We start from the raw sequence: 22,604 nt of genomic DNA, 5'->3' as shown, positions 1-22,604 counted from the left end.
AAGCTATATATAGAAATGCTTTCAAAAGCATTTACTTCAGCATTATATCAGGTCTTCAATCTGCATTTCAGAATAGCCCCTTCAGCATTACAGAAACAAATTGTATTTTACACCTAAAACTGTAATTTGCATAGCAGATAATAAATAGCAACCTTGAAACCCAATTGTTATGTTAAGAATTACAGTAAAGTACAGAAAGATATTTCCTAAGTTTAAATGTTTTGAAGATGTGCAACCACAATATTGCCAAGAAATGCCCATACATCTGGACTGATCCAAACTGACATCAGTAGTAGAAGACTCCAATATAATCTTTCAAAAAACTAGACATTCTTGGCAATAAAACTAAAAATATGACTAGATTTACTAGTTCTGTTATAAAATTGGCAGTCAATCTTTTCAAAAATTTTAAAGGCATTATCAGCTGAAAGAAATCCAAGTGATGATATGCAAAAAGAGAGCACCTGCTTTTCTTTGATGAACACATACTGCTAAATACATGAGTTCCCGGTCTAAGACACACATGTGCTTCTGTAATAGATGTCTTTTTAAGTAATGTCTGGGAAGATAACGTAATGAATAATCAGGTCAACATTGCTCCATTAAAAAGGCACTTTCATGCTGAGCATGTATTGAAAGGATAATTTGTCTTGCTATTTTAATCACTGTCAACAATAGCTGTTTCTGAAAGGCTTTCTTCCTTACCTCAACTGCCCCTCATTCTGTACTATAAAACAAGGCTTGATTTGTAAATACTAAAATGATTCAACACTAAACGGATCTATTTTTGAAATAAAAATAGAAAACGTTAAAATATCTACAGTTTTTTCAGTCACTCTGAAAGTAACTCTTCCTACTTATTTCCATGGAAACTACAACAGATACAAAGAGCACAATGACACTATTTGATAGAACAAATTTTCAGTTACAAAACATTCCTTTTCAACCACCACCATTAGCCAATACATGTGGATGAGCTGATCCCTTTACTCCATGGTACGGCAGCTGTGCATTGCTGTCCAGAACATGACTTGTCTTGTTACTGTCACTACTGCTGAAACACACCATCAACAATGTCACTGGGCGAACAACCACTGTTTGGTCTCCATGCATTTTCAGCAAGTGCTAGGTGTTACACACCTTTGCTTCATATGCACTTCTGTGTCAGATGCCATTTTGTCAGATTGCCCTTCTGTTGCCATTTGTCACACAGCAACAAAATTTAACAGAATATTGGTGGGAAGGTTCAGTCTCTACTGTCCTCCCACCAACATCTTCTGATGTTGTGGGCCAACATAAACAAACAAACAAACAAACAAATAAATAAATAAAGGTATTACTTTCAGAACAGCCCTCATATAACATCAAAATATCACTGTACTATTTATTACAACATCTGGATTGATTAAATGCCTAGATTCAATTACTGTAATATCTTGAATATGGCCATCTTGGTTGCTCATATGTTAAAAGATTTAGAAAATGATTCATAATGCCATTATTTATTACTCTCAGGAAAGGGAACTTCAAATGACGCATTCTGTTTTTCTATTCTCTTAAAGTATAAGTGCATTCATCACCCATCCTTTACCAGTTACTGCCAAACTGTTACTTACCGTCCTTTTTCAAGCAAGGGGAGGGGAGTGGAGGTGAACTTAATGGGATTCATCAAAGCCAGGTGCAAAATGCTACACTTGTGTTGGGGCATGACTGTGAGAAGAACTTCTTGAGATTAGCGTTGCTGAGACTCTACTGGTAGATTAAAGACTTAAAATGTACCAGAAGCATGCACTTGCAGCCCAGAATGCCAACAGTATCCTGGGCTGCGTCAAAAGAGGGGTGGACAGCAGGGAGAAGGAGATTACTGTCTCCCTCTACTCTGCTCTTGTGAGGCTTCATCTGGAGTACTGCATCCAGGTCTGGGGCCCCCTACACAGGAAAGATGTAGAACTTTTAGAGAGAATCCAGAAGAGGACCATGAAGATGATAGATGAATGCCAGCTGAAGGAGCTTGGCTTGTTCAGCGAGGAAAAGAGAAGGCTCAGGGAAGACTGTAGATTCTAGATTTCCATTTCTTCAGTCACTACTTCTAAGCTAGTATTTAGACACAGTTTCTAATTTGACTTTACCAGGTTTTTCTCTTAGGGGAAAAAAATTAGCACCAGATTCCCTGAACTGAACATCAAGATGGAGTTTCTGAAAGTCTGAAGTGATTATATTAACTGTTCTCTTTTTCACAGTACAGTACTATTGCTGACAAGCAGAAGATTCCAATGCGTAGGTTGTCAAATGCTTTTGATTGAATATGCTATTTGGGAGCCAAAACACATCATAAATACATATTTCATTAATTTTTTTTTTTTCCTTTTTCCCATCCTCTTCTTCTTCTTCTCAGAAGGCAGATTTTTCAACACATTTCCCTTCAACATATATTTATAGACATGGGTAAGTGTTGCAAAGTTGAATTATTTTATTCTCAGTCACTGTATCGAGTGGATTAGAAAGGTGCAGATTTATTTTTCTTTGAGCTTTTTCACTAACCTTTCTTTTTTTTATTTTAAACAATACAGTTAGAGGCATTCTTTAGCTTTCCCAATATATCAAGAGATTATTCCAGTCCTATCAAGCAGCAGAGAACACTATCGCCACTCCTATACTCTTCCTAAATAAGAATCTTTTTTACGTCTGAGACAAGAACTTCCCCATATTTAGTTTTTTTTTTTTTTTTAAGATATCCATTATCTTTTAACAAACCATTACATACACCTCTACAAGATTCTTAGTTAAAATCTGATTATGAAAGGAAATGTTTATGATATGTTTTTTTTTTTTTTACTTTGAATGCCATTTTATATGTTATATAATAAATTATAATACAGAATAAAAATGAAAATTTATCCTTTAAAGTTTTGTTAAATGGTAGGCACAACAAGAAGTCCATCTTTTCTCATGGGAATTTTGAAGGAAAGTGATTAGAGGGATCATCCTGCAGAATTAACACTCAAACATGGCTAGGTGGAGAAGAAGACTATTAAGAATTATAAAGTTCAGCTCCTGAAAAGCTTGACAGCTCATGTTGTAAAGATGGTCTTACTGGTTTTTACAAATTTTAAGTATTCATTATATAACACATAAGAAATTTAAAAATGCCTCTTGTCATCGAATAGAGGAAGGTAATACAATCAAATCTAGTTTAATTTCACCTTCTGTAACAGAGTAGCAAGCTACCTTGAGAATTATTCTATAAAATTTATTGCAGCATTTTCAGCAATCTCTTGTTCAGTTCAATCTTGGCAAATAAATTGAAAGAGATTAGTACTTAAGAAATCAGGGAAGTATGTATTTTTCAAAACAGATAAGTGGAATGAGTTCAGATAGCTATGGGTAGATGAAGAAATCCTCATATTATTTTATTTTATTTTATTTTTTCCCTATATAAAAGAAATCCCAAAGATTTCTTTAAAATCACATATAATTTAATCTCTTGCAATGAGAAAATGAAAATGTTTATTTAGTTTTTTAAAAAATTATTAGTTCATTATCAAATAAGTTACTTATACAGCCCTTTTTGGCCCTTTCTGTCAGAGAAAAAGCCTCTCAAAAGAACAGAGATTCAGATGCAATATTTTTCAGAGAGCCACAAACAAAAGATAAAAACAAAAAATTGCTGTAATTCTAACAACAGTTTGTTGTAATAAAAATAAAATAGTAAAAGCGCACCAAAAAAAAAAATCAAATGCTGAGATCTAATTTCAGTATTATGATGAGATACATTTGTATTTCCACTAAGTAAAAAAATTGCTTAGTACTTAGTTATGCTAGAGAGCTGATGTATGGTCTGTTGCTTGTGATGCTCTCCTTTGAGCACTTTCCTGTTGGTTAAACATTGTTTTGATATCATTTTAAGTTTTTCAGCGTAACTCTCAGTGGATTATTTTTAAAAATTCTGGTGGTAAACTAATCAAAAGTATAATAGATAATAATATAAATATGAGGATTACGAATTGCTACCGCAGATGTTCTAAATATTTATAATAGAAAAAATACGCAAATGATCGTTAAAATGAAGAACCTGAAAGAATAGCTCAGCATCACCATGAAGGACACTGATTTTGTCAGTGGAACATGCACTAAATAATGCTTTTATCCTAAGATCTTTCCATCACTGAAATAAGATTGATACTGACCTACTTTATAGTGGGCATAAAACAGGAAAGCCATTCCTTCTTTTTAACTAATGCCAAAGATTAAAGAGGTGATTTATCTACCTGGACTGTATCTCTGCAGGACACTAGTTTCAGAACATGGGATATTTATTTATGGACAGTATTATAGAATTCATAAGCCATGTAAATAATTAATACTCACTGCATGAACTGATTTTTTTTTTACTATTTTTAAGTTTTTAAATAGCCACAGACTTCTGGGACTGTCCCGCTACATTCATGTTCCAGTTTTGAAAACTTCCTCTTTTGAGTTTTCAGTGATGACAATGAAGGAATTGCTCAGTACAAAAGCAATCATTTCAAGAGAGGACAGAGATACCAATCATTTATCAGCTGCACAGGAATCATTTCTGAACAAAAGAAACAGATTTAACTACTCTTTTTCCAACCATTTCTATTGAACGCTAACTGTACTGTCTTTTTGTATTTCCCTCACTGTTAAAATTTCTCCCCAACAGCAATCAGCTAAACAACTGCAGCCTTCTACATCAGTTCTGCCAAGTCTTTTATGAATATTTCCACATTTCAACAAAAGGAAATACAGGCCTTTCCCAGTCCAAAATATCCAAAATCTTATGTTGCTTATTCAGAATCTAGAATAATTATTAGGAAAAATGTAGATAGGAGTTCAACAGTTAATTAAAAAAAAAAAAGTTTATCAATTTAAAAAAAAAAAGCTTATTTAGTATCAAATTTAAACACAACTGTGACTTTACACAGCAACAGCAACTTGAAAAATATTCAAAAGTCATATTTTATCTGAAGAAAGAGTAAGTAGTGAAATAAAGAGAAAAATGCTAAGTAGAGATGGCAATATTTCTCTGTCCCTTAAATTACATTAATATTAGATGTTTGAGTGGAAATAGTTGATAATGATGCACACCTGTAATATATTGAAGATCCAGATTACTGAGTTGTTATGCCAGATTCATTTCACATATGTCAGGTTTACATTAAAGAGAAATTGCTAAGGAAATTTTTTTTAGAGCTTATCAGTGCTATGCAAGGACATGTCATAACAATATGATGTCTCAAAACTATATTTCTATTTTATCTTCACATCATAACAGTGGGCAATTCTGAGGTATATTCTGAGACATACAGAATGTATTTACTATAAGAAGGGCAATCATTACATATCAGCTACAGATGTAGGAATATTTGTAATATGATAGAACTGCTATTTAATGTCACAAATACCTTACCTCATGTCAGCATAGTGTAAGCCATGAAGTGATGTCAAACTTCAATGCGGACTTAATCATTATATGTTCAGTAGTTCATAGAGTGATTTTGAACAACAGTATGCTGTACTATATATTGCAGCGTACTCTGTAACCATCAGTGATTCTTTCTACCTTCTGTGTTGTCTTTTGGATGCTAATCTGTTCTAGTGTTTTTTTGAGATCCTAGGAGTAACTGTTGAAAACACATATATTTAATAAAAAATATTATTTAGCAGATTTAAAGGCTGGATCATTCAGTGGATAAAGAGTTGTTTAGATGGTAGTTGCCAGTGGGTTGTGATCAACAAATCTATGTCAGGTGGAAGTAAGTCACAAGTGGTATCCCTGAGGTCTTGGGATCTGCTCTTCAGCATCTCCATCAATTACATAGACTGAGTATACTCTCAGCAAGTTGATGACACCCAGATGAGTTGTGCAATTAACTCGATATAAGGGAGGGACGCCATCCAGAGAGAGTTGGACTGGCTTCAAAAGTGGGCCAATGTGAACCAAGTGAGGTTTGACAAGGCCAAGTGCAAGGTGTTACACTTGGGTCAGGGCAATCACAGATGTGTGTATGCAGAATTCATTGAGAGCAGCCTTTCAGAGTAGGACTTGAGGTTTCTGCTGGACAAAAAGCTAGACATAAACCAGCAGTGTGCACTTGCAGACCAGAAGGCCAGTGGTAACCTGAGCTGCATTAAAAGAAGTGTGGCCAGAAGGGAGAGGGAGGTGATCCTTTCCTCTCTAGTCTGTCCTTGTGAGGCCTCATCTGGAGTACTGTATCCAGGTCTGATGCTCCCAACACAGGAAAGATGTGAAACTGTTGAAGAGAGTCCAGATGATCAGAGGGCTGGAGCACCTCTTGCATGAAGAAAAATTGAGGGAGCTGGATTTGTTCATTCTGGAGAAGAGAAAGATCCAGGGAGACCTCATTGCAGCCTTTCAGTAGTTGAAAGGAGCTTATAATTAGGAAGGATACCAAGATTTTACAAGATCTGATAGTGATAGAACAAGGAAGAACCATTTTAAATGGCCAACATAATAAAAGAGAAGGCATTACTTTCAGAATGCTGTCTTTGATGAACAGGCACAATTGGAAGCTGTTGCCATCAAAACCTGTCCTCTTTATAATTAAGGCACCAGGAAAAGCTTTGCTGTGTTGCCATGGTTAAGAAATAAGTGACATCATGAAACATGTCTTATAGTAACAAATAGTGAATTAAGTCCATGGTATTAAATATTAAAATCAAATCGTCCATATCCAATCCAGCCTCTGAAATTAGTTTTATAGCTGTATTTTCCTTCTTTTTATGTCAATTTTGGATCTCTTAACGTAGTTCTAGGAGCTGGGCACATTACAATTAAATATTTTTGTTTTATTATTGTTTAAGTATATTCTCTGATTGTGATGTTGATTCTCAAAAAAAAAAAAAAAAAAACCATCAATTGGAAATAAAAATACTGAAAGTGTCACAAAAATAGCTATCAGGTATAAATCACTTGTACAAGGTGATGGAGAAGGAAAAAAGAAATAGAAAACATTTGAAGCATTTCTGAGGGATTTGAAATAATAGCATGAACAAAAGTATTTAAATTACTTTTGATGAAGATATAGATTATCCCCACTCCTAAATGTAGCTTACAAACATGAGGCATTTTCATTAATTATTCTCAAAATAAAAACTGTCACAAGACAATTGAGGACAAAAATGAATTCCAATTTCAAATATTTTCTACTACGTATGTTGTAAAACAAGAAAAGAAATTGGGTTGCTAGTTCAGTGAAGTTGATTAAACGTCTATTGGTATCACTTTCTAATATAATGTTCCTGTAGGCCCTAAAGTCTTAATTAAGAAATATTTTTATAGTTAGAATCGTTCTTAAGCTGGACTTTTTATTTGAAGTCATTTCCACTGATCCAGACATACAATTTGCAAGATTGAACTTGCAGACATCTGAATATACAAAATCCCATACGAGAGAGAACATATTTACAAAATATTGGTGGTCAAAAAAAAAAAAGAGACATTGGACTCAGAGTTGTACTCAATTATGTACGGATGATGAACTGTCATTGAATAAAACACATATCACCAAAATGGCAAAAATCATATGGAAAAATTTGCCACCAGGACCAAAATAACAAATGTTATCAATCAGATAAAAGAACAGTCCATTTTCTAAAGTGGAAAGTAAATAGAGGTGAAAGTGACTTTTTAACCCTGCTTTTCATTTCAGCTTTTCCACCTTAAGAAATGTGTCTTTTTTTTTGTGTGTATTTGTTTGCTTATTCTTTTTCCCCCATAAAATGATACTTTATGCAGTACATCACACCTTGATGTGATCATACTTTGTCAAACTGCATATCATGGAAGATAGTCTTCTTTATTCTTTCCAAATATATTACATACAAGAAGAATTGTGGGGTTTTATTATAAATAATTAGAACATTTATTTTACTTTTTTTTTTCCATTCGTGTTAGCATAAATTGCCAAACAATTGCATTCATTCATAAAATAAAATAATCAATTGTCGACTTTAATGATCTTTTTTGTAATAGTAGAATCATTTTGTTTGCATTGCTTCTTATAAATGTAACAGAAATATCAAATTTTATTTCTTCATTTTAAATCTTCCATTGCAATCTTTCAAAGCAAATGCGTGCTCAGATTTTCATAACTTCATGTGTCTCAAACAAAGTTATCTTTAGTGTTTCTTTTTCTTTTGATCCCTCTATATCCATCTATTTGTATCAACAAATACCTACACCAATACAGATAGATAAATAGATACATGGCTAAGTATGATGAATAAAATCATACTTTTACTATTTCAATGTATCACAATACATAAATCCTACTGCAGCAGTTATGCATAAGATTTCTCTATTAGCAAGATCTTAAATAAACTGGGGAGAGTTGGTTGGCATTAGTTGCACCTAATTAGGAAGAGATGGGTATATGTGAAATATTTTTTTCATATACATCCTCTGTGTAAAATCTCATTACTCCCACAGACAACCACTGTACAAAAACAAGATCTGAGGTTTTTATTTGATGCTAAAATACAATCCACACCATGTCATAAACATCTTATTCACTTGGAGTATTTTTTTCTTTCTCCTTGTCCAAGCATCTTCATATTTCTGATACAGAATTCTTCTAACTTAGTATACTTTCAAAACTTTTATATATATATTAGAAAAATATTCATTTGCAGAATCTAATCTACTTCCTGGAAACTTTTTTTCAGTACAATACAGTTTGATATTGAGGCATAATACCACAGATTGTTTGGTAGGCCACAATCTTGTATAACAGACAACTTATTCTCCTAACAGGCCTTTTTTGTCTCTAATCTCTATGAATCTATGATAGTCAAACTGTTTCAGCACTGTTCTTTCTCTCTTTTGTTATCTTTTTATTTGCATGTATCTATGCATAGATGACATTTTGCGTAAAACATACCCTGTTTTAACATTTGTACTTGAAACTATGTAATGTTTAGTATTCTGATATTCTGTTCACCCAAAAATTATTCTGCGCATAGACCTTCACATTATAATCATCTTGATACTTCAAATGTTGTCAATTTATTCTTTATTATCTTATCCCTAACTCATACTTGCTTATGTACATGATAAAAAAATCATAAGCCTCCAAAAATAAGAATTGCTGCATTTTGAAAAGTGGCAGCAACTCTAAATAAATTAATATTCATCTAATGATGAGGTATATACATGGAGATAAATGTTAAATATCCTTCTGTTATTAAAATTGACATGGTGGAAATGAAAAAAAATAAACATTTATGTATTTATTTACATTGGGCTATGCAGTTAACAGAATGCTTGTTTAAAACCAAAGAACACTTCACTACTGTTTACTTTTCTCCTCATTCATCTTATATGTTATCAGCACAAATCAGTTTTCCCTATGGAAAAGGAAAAGCAAAAATAAAAAAAGACAAAAACAGAAAAACAACTCAGTCTGCTATCACCCAGATGATATGCAAGAAAAAGCCCCATATTTTTGGGAAACTCTTATCTGTGGCATGCAGAAACACAAAAAATATCAAAATAGAAATACATCAACATTAATGTCACTGAGGAGAAGTGAAGCAGGATCTGCCACTTTGATTAAGAGATCACATGACAAAACTCCTTCCTGTGTGCAGAGAACAAATAAATAACTTTGGCAAAGAATCAGAGTTGCCGTTTTCTCAAGTAATGATTATAAATTACTTTGTAATCTTCGTTGCACCTCACTCTAATTACACTACGATACATAAAACTGAAGGACACACTCCTTTATTTATATTTTCTCCATATCAAGTGTACTAGATTTGTTTCAACATAGAAGTGAAGTTAGCTTTCTCCAACTGTTTATACTCTTCAACTATTTTTGTAAATATATGTGTAGTTTGAAATAATGGACTTCCAGAACTAGCACGATCATTTTTTTTGTCTTCTTCCTTGTTTTATAAAATAATCTGGTACATTTGAATGAGAGATTTCTCCTGTCAGAGTGAATACTAGTCAGGAACAGTATATGTACTTGAAAACAATGCAAAATCACTGTATTTACACTGTTCTAGTATCTTGACCTTAAAAAACTCACCCAGAAAATCCAGAATTACAAACCTGTATTATGGTTGTTTGTCAATAATAAGAAACAGGGAGAAATGTCAGCAAAACAACAGTGTCAGGGACAGGTAGTCTAGGCCAGGGCCATGGGAAAGAAGCACGGTCCAGATGTCTTTGTATTCAACCATTACAAATGATTTAATATTCTATCCACCTCATTGTTTAGTTAGTCCAAGATATTCGTTGTTTTCGATAAAACAATTGCCTTAAAACTTAATGAATTATTTTGTTCTTTTGTTCCTACTGCGTTTTTCATGTTTGTTACTTGAAAATTATGCCAATAAAGAATACAGAGGAACAAAATCACTGACAGCTGAGGGATCCAAATATAGGATCAGCACTGGGTACTAGCTGGTGCTGATTGCTAACTGCTCATTCTGTCGTCATCTTGTCATATTTTAAATATGTTCTGCTTCTGGTAAGGAGAGAAACAAACCATTCATGATTTAATTGTACTTGCCAGCAGTCATGAAACCTAACCCTTTTCTAATTTGTAGTCTTTAAAAATGATATAAATACTGCCTTTTGCTCTCTTCATTCAAAATTGATTGAAGAAAAAACTTGTGACATCTGAGGAACCCACCCTCAGTACACTAACTGGTTTTGCTGCTCTACACATAATAAAAGTCTGCAATAAGGCCTATAAAGAACATGTGGACAATTATCATAGGGATAATTGGATAAATAAAAACATGATACTGCCATTCTTAAAAGGTTTTGAGTAATCTAGTCTTGAAATTGCACAGAATTTATTTTTCAATATATAATTTTATGGAATGCTATGTTTCTTTTGACTTTCACTACCCTGTAAGATTATTTTCTTACTCATAATTTCTGAAATCTGGTAGTATGTAATGGCTTTTCTTTTCTTTTCTTTTCTTTTCTTTTCTTTTCTTTTCTTTTCTTTTCTTTTCTTTTCTTTTCTTTTCTTTTCTTTTCTTTTCTTTCTTTTCTTTTCTTTTAGATGTACGTGTCCTTCCAGGTTATTAACAATTAGTGCCTTTGTATTAAAACTCAGTCCCTTAAATATTCATGGCTTTTGGTAATTCAATTCTTAATATATATTACAAGTGTTGAGTGCTACCAGTAATTATATACTGTCTAATTGGTTTTGTGATTGTAGTAAAGACTTAGAGAAACTTGTAAAGTCTGAAATTCTAAAACTATAATTTAAATTCTGCTAAATGTACATACATATGTAATAAACAAAATGGAGAAAACTAAGAGCTTGGAACACCACAGGACAAAATGTAAGGAAATTAATTATTAAGACTCACTGTTATAATTTTCAATATAATTTTCAACATGAAGAATAGAGATGAAGAGCAAAGTATATCACAAATGTTTTAAAATAGTTCTATCTCTTCAGTCATCATCATGACTCTCCTTTAGACCCACTCCTGTCTATTCACTCTTTCTTTTTAAATTATGAGTAGCAGAACTGGGCACTGTACACAGTATATATCGAAAACGGCAAAGGATTTAAAAAAAAAAAAAAAAAGAATTTAAATTACTAGATAATCAAATTTTGGAATATATTGCCATAAAAATAAATTAGTATTAACAGGTTCTAAAATGGATTATTATAAATAGCAGATACATAAACAGATGTTAAAGTTAGTGCATGAGAAGGCACCTTATATCACTATTTCACCAGTTGTGGCTAACAGAGTTTACAAGGGGAATGGATTGTAGTAGCCAGACTACTACTATGCTGTTCTGAAATGGCATTTCCCACTACCATTATTGGAAGCAGGACTAAGTGGATAGTTACTCTGATCCCAAGAACATTTCTTACATTCTTATTTTAATGTATTTCTATGAAGTTCAAGATTCCATTTTCTTAATTGTATGTTGTATTATGTAAGTTTGTGATTGAAAGTCATCCTTCTGCAGTTCTTCACGTGAAGATGGATATTTTCACAAAATTCATTATCATACCAGTAGTAAAAAAAGCTTAACTTTATGGTCCGAAACTGTGCCCAGGTTTCACAGAATCATGGAATTGTAGGGGTTGGAAGGGACCTCCAGAGATCATCAAGACCAACCCTCCTGCCAAAGCAGGCTCCCTACACGAGGTCACACAAGTTGGTGTCCAAATGGGCCTTGAATATCTCCAGAGAAAGAGACTTCACAATCTCCCTGGGCAGCCTGTTCCAGTGCTCCGTCACCCTCACCGTAAAGAAGTTCTTGAGCACATTTGTGCAGAACTTCCTATGCTGTAGTTTCTGGCCGTTTCCCCTTGTCCTGTCTCCACACACTGCTGAAAAAAGTCTGGCCTCACCACTCTGCCCCCCACACCTCAGATATTTATAGACCTGGATCAGGTCCCCTCTCAGTCTTCCTTTCTCAAGACTATACAGACCCAGTTCACTTAGCCTTTCTTCATAGGGGAGATGCTCCAGGCCCTTCACCATCTTTGTGGCCCTCCGCTGGACTCTTTCCAAGAGATCCCTGTCTTTTTTGTACTGGGGAGCCCAGAACTGGACAAAGTACTCCAGATGAGGCCTTACCAGGGCAGAGTAGAGGGGGGGATCACCTCCCTTGACCTGCTGGCCATGCTCTTTTTAATGCACCCCAGAACACCATTGGCCTTTTTGGCCACAAGGGCACACTGCTGGCTCATGGCCAACCTGTCGTCCACCAGGACACCCAGGTCGCTCTCCGCAGAGCTCCTCTCCAGCAGGTCATTCCCCAGCCTGTACCGGTGCATGCAATTATTCCTCCCAAGATGCAAGACTCTACACTTACTTTTGTTAAACCTCATCCGGTTTCTTACTGCCTGCTCTCCAGCCTGTCCAGGTCTCGCTGAATGGCAGCACAGCCTTCAGGCATGTCAGCCAATCCTCCCAACTTCGTATCATCAGCAAACTTGCTGAGGGTGGCCACTGTCCCCTCATCAAGATCATTGATGAAGATGTTGAACAAGACCAGATCCAGCACCGAGCCCTGAGGAACACCACTGGTTACAGGTCTCCAACTGGATTCTGACCCTCTGCGCTCTGCCAGTCAGCCAGTTCTCAACCCACCTCACTGTCCACTCATCTATCCTACACTTCCTCAGCTTTGTTATAAGGATGTCGTGGGAGACAGTATCAAAAGCCTTGCTGAAATCAAGGTAGACTACTGTCTCGCTCCGATTTATAGGAGGGAGATGAGGTTCTTTTAATATTATATACCCGGCGTGAGATTAAGAAACAACAGTTCAAATGTTTGTCTGACCAGTTTAATATAAATCTTAATCAGGGAGATGGGGAAAGGGAGGATGGACATTATTATGAATAAGGGTAATGGGGAAGGGAAGGAGAGCGATAGAAAAGAAGAAGCAAGGAGTCTCTATAGGAAGCAAGAGGGAGATAGTCACCACCATGGATCCAGCGTGGTTCATAGTTCAGTCATTGAGCTTCAGTAGTGGTGGATTGTCGGGCATTGTTGTTCTGTTGACAACGACGACGCAACGACGACAACGGTGACCATAGCGATGATGGCCCCTTTTCAATGCTTTCAAAGTGGTTGAGTCAGCTGCCTTTGGAGTGACAGCTCAAATCCAAAGTGGTTGAGTCAGCTCTCCTTGGAGTGGCAGCTTCTGGCTCTGGGATCTCAGCAGAAACTCCTTTGTTCCCACCTTCCGGGCCTTGCCAGCAGATAAGAAGGAGCAGGGATGCCCATCTGCATCCTGTTTTTCACAGAACATGATGGTATCATTCCCCAATTTTCCTATACCAAGCTGGAGCTATTCAGTCACAGGCCAGAGCTTCCGCCAGCAAACGCTCCTGAGCACTCTCTTCCGGAGGCAAGTAGCTCTGGAGGAAGGGGCTTTCAGATGTCCACAAAGTGATGTCGACTGTCACATGGTAGCACCCATCACTTCCCTCCTCAACAAATCAATCAGAGTCTTATCACAAGAAATACCTCAGGAAGCAAGCTTTGAGCCAAAAAAACAAAGAAGGATTCTCACAACTACATCCACTGCTCTCCCCCCATCCACCCAGCCAGTGACAACATCATAGAAGGCTACCAGGTTGGTCAAGCATGACCTCCCCCTGGTGAACCCGTGCTGACTACTCCTGATAACCTCCTTCTCTTCCAGTTGTCTGGAGATGGCATCAAGCACAAGCTGTTTCATCATCTTTTCAGGGACAGAGGTGAGGCTGACTGGCCTGTAATTATCTGGATTATCCTTTTTGCCCTTTTTGAAGACCGGAGTGACATTGGCTATCCTCCAGTCTTCAGGCACCTCCCCCATGAATGCGAACAGAATTCACCTTCTTCATATTCTCTGGTATGAAGTTATGTACCTGCTTTAGGAGAAGAACAAAGATAAAAGCACAATGATATTTGAATTGTTGGGGAGCACTGTGCAGAAACAAGGCTGTTTCAAGTTTTCAGCTTCTGGTACTGTCTTGTCAGTGAGGGGGGCTGGAGAGAAGCAAGGAGGTGGAAGGAGACAGAGCCAGGACAGCTGGCCTAAACCATCCAAAGGGATATGCCATACCATACAACATTGTGTGGAAACAGCAAAACAACAACAACAAAAACTATAAAACTGAAGGGAGCTGGCTAGGGATTTGGGTAGGCATTGACCAGTGAGTGGTAAGCAATTACCTTGTTCATCACTTAGCATTAGAAGCATGAATAAAATATTAGATCAGGAAATATTGCTAGAATCACAGCCTTAAAATTTAACATTAGAAGCATTTTAGGTATTTTTTAGAAAATACACAGACACAGTCAATAGACGTTCTACTATTAGAAGATTCTTTAAAGTCAGTGAGTAGATCCATCCATTTTGGTCTCACTATTTAAAGAAAGCTCTGATGCTTGGTTAAATAGTTTCAGAAAATATTATTTCCTTGAAGAATGCAAAGAAACTGCTTACTGTTCACCATTTTTATTGCAGAACACATCCCCTTGAGAAAAATATGGATTTGTAATAAGACTTATTCTCTCTCTCATTATATTTGATTTATTAGCTTCAATTCTAATTATATTGTATTATCTTGCATTCTGATACTATATTTAGTAAATTAGTTTGTTTTTCCTCAGATCGTTGCCGCTGTTTTTAATTATTTTGGGGTCCCCTGTTTTCTTTTTCCAGAGGCACAGATCTGCATATCCCTCTGCCCCGCTAGTCACGGGACAAACTAGCCGGTAAACCGTTGACAGCTACTTATATACATTAACTATATTTTGTATGTTATATGTGTCCCACAACAATTCCTTTTTACTCAATGCAGCCCGGGCAAGACAAAAGGTTAGACATCCATAGTCTTGACAGCTACTGAGGCAGCACGGATGCTCAATAAATACAGTGTTTACTTAGGAGAATGAAGTGTGGAATTTTAACTTCCTTTTAGAAAAGAGAGCTTAAGTCACAGTTCTTCCACTAAGACTAATACTTACTAGATCTTCTAATCACTAAGAAGCTGTATAAAGGAGAAGTTTCAATAATTCATATATTTTGTTATGAGTCTTCTTAGGAGTCTGTGTTAGGAATCTGACTAGAATATTCTGGACATGCTGGTTGTGTTCCTTGTTGTGTTAGTGCTCTTCAGAGATGTAGACTGCCCCTTCTGCCACCTGTCACATAGCAACAAAATATAATGGAATATTGGTGGGTAGGTTCAGCCTCTTCTGCCATACCACCATCTGCCTCTGGCACTATGGACATGCACAGTCATTACACCAAAAAATGAAGAGCATCTCAATCAGCTCATCTGAGCAGGTCACCTAATAGTGGTTACTATGTTGAAAAAGAGTGTTTTGTAGATGAGAATTTCCTCTATGAGATAATGTTACTTTACTCTTTGCATCTGTTGTACTTTCCATAGAAATAAATAGGAGGCATTATTTTTAACAAACTACATATAGTGTGTTTCTATTAAATGTAAGAATCTATTTTGAAATCAGCTCATTATCAGTCAGAAATTTTTGTTCAGTAAAATGCTAAGAAAAATAATTTATTTTTTTGTCAAAATTATTCATAGCTCATGACCAAAAAACTGAATTTCACTGGGCAATTTATTAATATTCTCTTATGTTTATACCTGACTTAAATAATCCTTTCTTGTTCAGTCTCCCCAAACTAATTGCTATTTTCTCATTCAGATTACAAATATTTTGTAGACAAGCATTTTCTAAAATATATGTATGCATGTATTATAATACACTCTATAACAATAATACTTAGTATCTATTTTCTGTAGTTAATTACCTTGTCAAGCTTCATTATCCAAAGAGAAGATATTATCTTCACAGTGGCAAAGAAAATGGTCAAGGAAAGAAACTGCAGGTCCTGTAGGGAAAGGAGCATCACTATTAAAGGACAATACAATTGCTTTGGAGACAAATAGTTAAGAAGCTAAGACTTCCTTAATACTTTCTGAAAAGTATCCTTAACTTTTTTTTTGTACTCTATTATTCAGTCAATGAGACTACTGCTATTTGGTACAATAACTGAATCAAGTACTCTTGTGAAAACAATATATCATCAGAAACAATGTTGTCAGTTTTTATTACTATTTTTGAAAAGAACTCTATCTGCCTTATAATTTAAATCAATCATCATATTTTTCATTTTTTCATGTCTATGCTTATCACTTTCAATAAATATCAATCAAATCTGTTTTGTGGAGCTTTTTTCTGTGGAACACTTCCCTCATAAGAGTGGATGTAGTCTACCACATGAGCTGGACAGCACTGTCCAACATTTAATTTAGATCCATTTTGTGATACCTTATCACCATCTGTGCAAGACCTGTTAATATTTTTATTATGGTTTTAGTTGCCACATAGCAAGTGCCCTATAATCATTTAGTCATAAATTCTTAGTAATTCCCCCGAGTTTCACTTGATTAATTTCTGGAAAATTCCTTAGGTACATATCTCTCTTCTATGGGTATGTAGACCAATAAATCCATACTAGCTGGCAAAAATGTAGTCCAGAAGTATTTCCATGTTCTATCCATTAAGTAAAACTGTCCATCATAGCTATAGTATACAATTTAAAGGAGGATGTGTGAAAGATACAGAAAGCAATGCAGAACAAAAAATGACTGAAACTGCTGCCAAAGAAATAGAGCAATGTATGTAATAGGAGTAGTCTATATCATATCCTAAATCAGCTTGAATATATTGCATAATTAACCAGATACTTATAACACAGTCCATTTTTTACGCATTGAGTTGTGTGATACTTCTTGCATTAATAAACGGTATTCATACTGGAAAAGGAAGACAACTATTCCCTTCTGACGTGATTTGTCAAATGGTAGTAGACAGCAGAATATTTCCAATTTATGATCCAAACTGTTATCAAATTTAAGTATAAAGTTCTAATCATCTAGGAAATAAAGAACATAAAATGTTTGACTTTAAAATATCCAATAAATAATATTTACAACGATGTTTTTTTCCACGGTGTAAATAATTTGATTATTTATTACAGAAAATTATTTTATATATTTGAAATTGTACTACATGTCCATACCAGGGTTTTATAGGTGCAGTACCTGTTGCTCATGAAATGCAAAGATTTGCTTAACCTACTGTCAGGGAAAGTCTGGAAGGAGTACATAGTGTAAAATATCACAGTGTTATATCATGACACAGCTTTAAGATTACACTTCAAATTATTACTAAAATAGTAAAATGTTCTCTGATAAGATATAAAGTAATGCTTACTCAGAAATACCATTTTTACTGCCCATATTTAGCTTGAAATATCAACTAGCTTCTTAGAAGAGTTTGTTGTTTCATGTAGTCATTCATTTTAGTCCACAATCATGTTTTATTGATGCAACTATTTACTACAGGCTACCTATATTCACTTTTCAAATAACCAAGTCCATGAAATTATCATATTTTTACATCTTACAGTTTAGTCATTTGTATAGAACAAAATAACAAAATGGTTAGAAGGAATCTTTAGAGACTGTCTAGTCCGCTGGTTCAACAGTATCAGATACAACAGGTTGTTCAGGACCATGTAGACATGGTTTTTGGAGGCTTTTGAAGTCACCCAGGAAGGGAAAGTCCAAAACCTCTCTAGGAAACCTTTGAAAGGGCTCTGTCATCCATATCATACAGAATTGCTTCCTGATGTTCAGAGGGAACCTCTCATGTTCTTGTGTGTGCTCACTGATTCTTATCCTATCATTAAGAATTTCTGAAAAGAGTCTAATTGCAATTTCTTTACCCCCTTATCAGGTATTTATATGCATTGATAAAATCCCTCTGAGCCTCCCTTTCTCCAGGCACCCAGCTCTCTCAACCTCCCCTCATACAACAGGTGCACCAGACCCTCCATCATTTTTGTGTCCCTTCTTTGGAATCTGTCCAGTAGCTCCATATTTATTGCACTGGAGCCCTGAAGTGAACAGAGCAGTACAGATGTGACATCACCAATGCTGCCTAAGTAAGGAGGTAAGAATCACCTCCCTTAACCTGCTACCAAAACTCCTTATGCAGCCTAGGATATTGTAGGCTTTCATTGTCTCAAAGACACATTGCTGCTATTTTTTTCCATCAGGACGAAAGAGGTCCTTCTCTGAAAATGTTTTCCATCCAGTTGGGATCCTGTGCTGGTAAATGAGATTATTCCTCCTCATGTCCAGGACTTCAGACTTCCCCTTGCTGAAATTTATGAGATTCTGTAAGGCCTATCCAGGACCTTATCTAGTTTGTTAAAGTATCTCCAAGCAGCAGCACAGTTCTCTGGTATATTAATCACTCCTCATAGCTTCGTCATTTGTAAATTTTTTGAGTGTGTACTCTGTTCCATATTCTAGGACTTTCATGAAGAAATATTGTGCCCCATATTAATTATTACTCCTGAAAAGAAATCTTACTATTAAAAAGAGAGGAAAATAAAATATCAAGTATCTTGGCCTTTTCCGTGCATTTTTCTCCAGGTCCCCTGTCCAGTTTAGCTGTATACCTACATTTTCCTTAGGCTTCTTTTTGATGGCAATGAAAATGCCTGTACATGCTTTTTCTGTTGGCTTTCACATTCCTTGCCATATCCAACTCCAGGTAGATTTTGACTTTCCTAATCCTATTTCTACATACTTGAATACTATCTCTTCATTCATCCGCCTCTGCTTCCACAACTTGTACACTTCTTTTTTATGTCTGAGTTTAGTAAGGAGTTCCTTGCTCATGCATGCAGCTTCCTGATGTCTTTGTTTGTTGTAAGCTGATTGGGATTGATCATTCTTGAGCTTGGTGCAGGAAACTCTTGAAAATCAACCACGAAAATCAACCACCTTTCTTCTCTTCAGGGCCATATACAATGTGGTTCTTACAAGCAAATCAGTAGACAGACCAATGTCTTCCCTTCTGAAGAGCAGAGTTGTACTCTTGCTTTAGCCCAGCTTTTTCTTTGCAGAGCCTTAATAACATGACCAGTCAGTGTTGCCAAAGGTGTTCCTGCTATTCATGCTCCTTCCTGGTTCTTTCTTGTTTGTAAATACGGATTCCAAAACACCTCATTTATTTCTCATTTGTTTCTCAGTCACTTTCATTAGCAAGTTTTCGACAGTGCTCTCCTGTAACCTCCTCACTTGCTTGTTCCATACTTTGTGGAGCTTCATGCAGCTGTCTGAAAAATGAATTATTTACTTTTTCCTGATCAGAAACTTACCACATTGTCACCTATGTTAGTCTTCCAGATTTCAGTTGCCTTATAACCTATTCCTACGTGGAGCTTCAGCAATTTCTGCTGCTCTTTCATTTTAAAGGCAGCTTTGCCTTCTCACCTGTCAATATCCTCTATATCATTGCTTTCATTCATCAAATGGCCTGGTGATTACACTATATATACTAATAACATTCATCAAGCATTTGTCCTCAGGAAAAAATATTTTCCTCTGATTTTTACATAAATGAAAACATCTTAGATATATCTACTTAATGCAAAAATACCATATCGCCTAACAATCATGAGCAAGAAAAATATTAACTTCACTGATTAATTAATTAAATTACACTAATTAAAAATGTAAGCCATATAAATCTCAGAACAAATTTTGAATTAATAAAATTCCTAATTATTCATAATACATGTCATTTTGGTTCAAAGTCCTAGCTGTAAAAACCAAAATAGTAACAATGCAACAATTACCAAATAGAAATACTCCTATTCTTATCTTCCTCGTAATTCTTTGTTCTGAAATTAGTAATTGTTTCTAATCGTTACTGGTTTTGCTTTTTATTTTATTTTGTTTTATTTTTCCAAAATCCTTTCATAATACAGGTGAAATAACAACATTCTTTTGCTCCATATTGTGTATACACTGTTATTTGTATTTATTTTGAATCATTTTCCGCATGTTGTCATTTTCTAGGGCTAGAAGTAATCCTGCTGTTCTTGTTACCTCACAGATTACAAGAGCATTTTAGATATAGTTATTCAGATCGGTAAATGAAATGTCTGATACTGAGGCCTTAGTAGAAGCAATGTAATTTAGAGTCATTCAGCCTTTCCTCTGATATAGCATAATCTTGAGAAGAAAAAGTAAGGCCAAGTTCAACAGATTTACAGCATCCTTGCTGCTTTCAAGGCTGAAGATATTTTTATGTTATCAGGCAGCTACTTTGTACTGTCCCAATTTAGCATATTAAACTCTTCCAAAAGAGTCCATAATGCACAGTGCTATTGAGTATAAATTGCATATGCTACTTTAAGGATGCATTAACTTTTCCTCTCATCTGACAAATGCAGATCTTATGCAACTAAAACTTTATCTGATACCTAGAGCATAAAGTAATAACTATTTAAATGAGAAATTTATTTGGCCTTTGGGAAAAATTCATAATATCTCATTCATGGTTAAAAATATTTGAATATAACCAGAATATTTGTATCAACCTACACTTGATTTTGAATGTTTAAAATTGAAAAACCCTGCTGCTAGCAAGGCCTATTAATGTGAATATTCAAATGGTATTATTTTCTTCTCCCAGAACTCAATGATTTTGTGAATTTTTCCCTTCTTGGAAATAAAATGGTATAACACAAGAAACATTTAAATGGAGATAATAGAAATTATCTGTTGAATTGCTGTTTTTTGTTTGGTTGTTTTTTTGTTTTTGTTTTTTTGCTTTGTTTTTGTTTTTTAAGCCTTGAACTACAAGAGTTTGTAGCTTTACATTTGTTAGGTTTTGCATTTTAAAGTTCTTGCCTAAGAAACTTCCTTTTACAGTGATTCAGTCTTTGCTATGTAATGCACTAACAGTGTGGAGAAATAAGCTGAAATAAGAACTGATCGAATTTTTGGTGAACAGAAAAATAAAGAAGAAAAGAAATGAAAGAAAAAATGCAATTTAACCAACTTTGTTCTTTTTACATGTTTCTATTTTTTTTAGCAAAGATGAATCACATATATTCGGCTAGTTTTTGAATGCAGTATCAAAATACCATATCTCTGTTATAAGAAACTTGTAATGCAGTGATAAATGCATAAGAACAAAGAAAAAACACAGTAGAGATATTACTTCCTAAATATTACACAGCTGTTTGCTGACAAAAACCTCCAACAGAACTTGTTTTCTGGCTTCCAGAATGCTGTTCCATGTTTCCAATTAGACATTGCTCAATTCTCTATCAAGAAAAGTTATATACTTATAAAATGACACTCTCTATAACATCTTTTTGGATGCTTTCTATTAGTATGAGGAAAATTAATTGACTGAATTTAGTGTTTTTTTTAGTATAAATGCAGATAATCTAAATCACCCCACCCACTCACCAGCTTGCTTTAGAAATACATTTCAGTAGCCAGAATGATACTTTCTTACTCACTAAATCTCTTATATTTTGCATAGAAAAAAAAATTGTTAAAGTGTAGAATGTAAACAATATATTTTATTATTTTTATAGAATTTATTGTGGATAATGGAAAGCATCTTGAATAAGTAATGCCGCCTTATGTCCTACAAACTGCTTCTGGAAACTGAAATAATAAATCTCATAAATTGTACATTAAAATAGTAAACTGCACATTTCTAAGACATTCTCATTTATTTCCAAAAAAATCTCCCAAGAAACAGGAGACTGTTTGCTAAGGAGTCAAGCATGTGAGCCCATAAGTTATTGATTTGCCTACTGCTCATCTAATTTGAAAATAGCATCAAACCCATAAAGAATATAGCCTTGTATTTTAATGTGTTTTAAAGTCTTCATTTAATTCATTACATTTGCCTCTACTAACTGAGGCAAAAAGACATGTGAAGTCAGCTTGGCGCATTCAATTTTGTAGGCCGGTGTCTGAAATCCTGTTCTAATATTCTGATGATATTATCTACTCAAAACTGGGTCATTTTCTGCTCATAATTAACAAGGCTATGTATTCACAACGGATTTTTATAAAGGAAATAATAAACTATTAAATAGATGGTACTTAAATAGAGAAATTGAGTCTGCTTGTCATAGCTATTGATTTGACATAGACCAAAGCAGCAATATTGACCACACAAGCTACTTATGCATCTTTTCAATTTA

The 22,604-nt window shown here is 34.9% G+C and overlaps 1 long non-coding RNA gene across 1 annotated transcript in view; it reads right to left on the bottom strand.

Moving 5' to 3' along the window:
• The window catches only part of LOC146545641 (uncharacterized), a 51,181-nt gene extending 37,611 nt beyond the window's left edge, over positions 1-13,570 (bottom strand). The window contains exon 1 of the long non-coding RNA XR_014880840.1: positions 13,467-13,570. This is a non-coding gene — a long non-coding RNA (uncharacterized LOC146545641). The remainder of the gene's footprint in view (positions 1-13,466) is intronic.
• Positions 13,571-22,604: the final 9,034 nt, after the last annotated feature.

The sequence above is a fragment of the Meleagris gallopavo genome, chromosome 1, assembly GCF_905368555.1.
Source record: "Meleagris gallopavo chromosome 1, MGAL_WU_HG_1.1, whole genome shotgun sequence".
Classification (NCBI taxonomy): domain Eukaryota; kingdom Metazoa; phylum Chordata; class Aves; order Galliformes; family Phasianidae; genus Meleagris; species Meleagris gallopavo.
The sequence above is the reverse complement of the archived record's forward strand: the minus strand, read 5'-3'. Positions and strand labels throughout refer to the sequence as shown.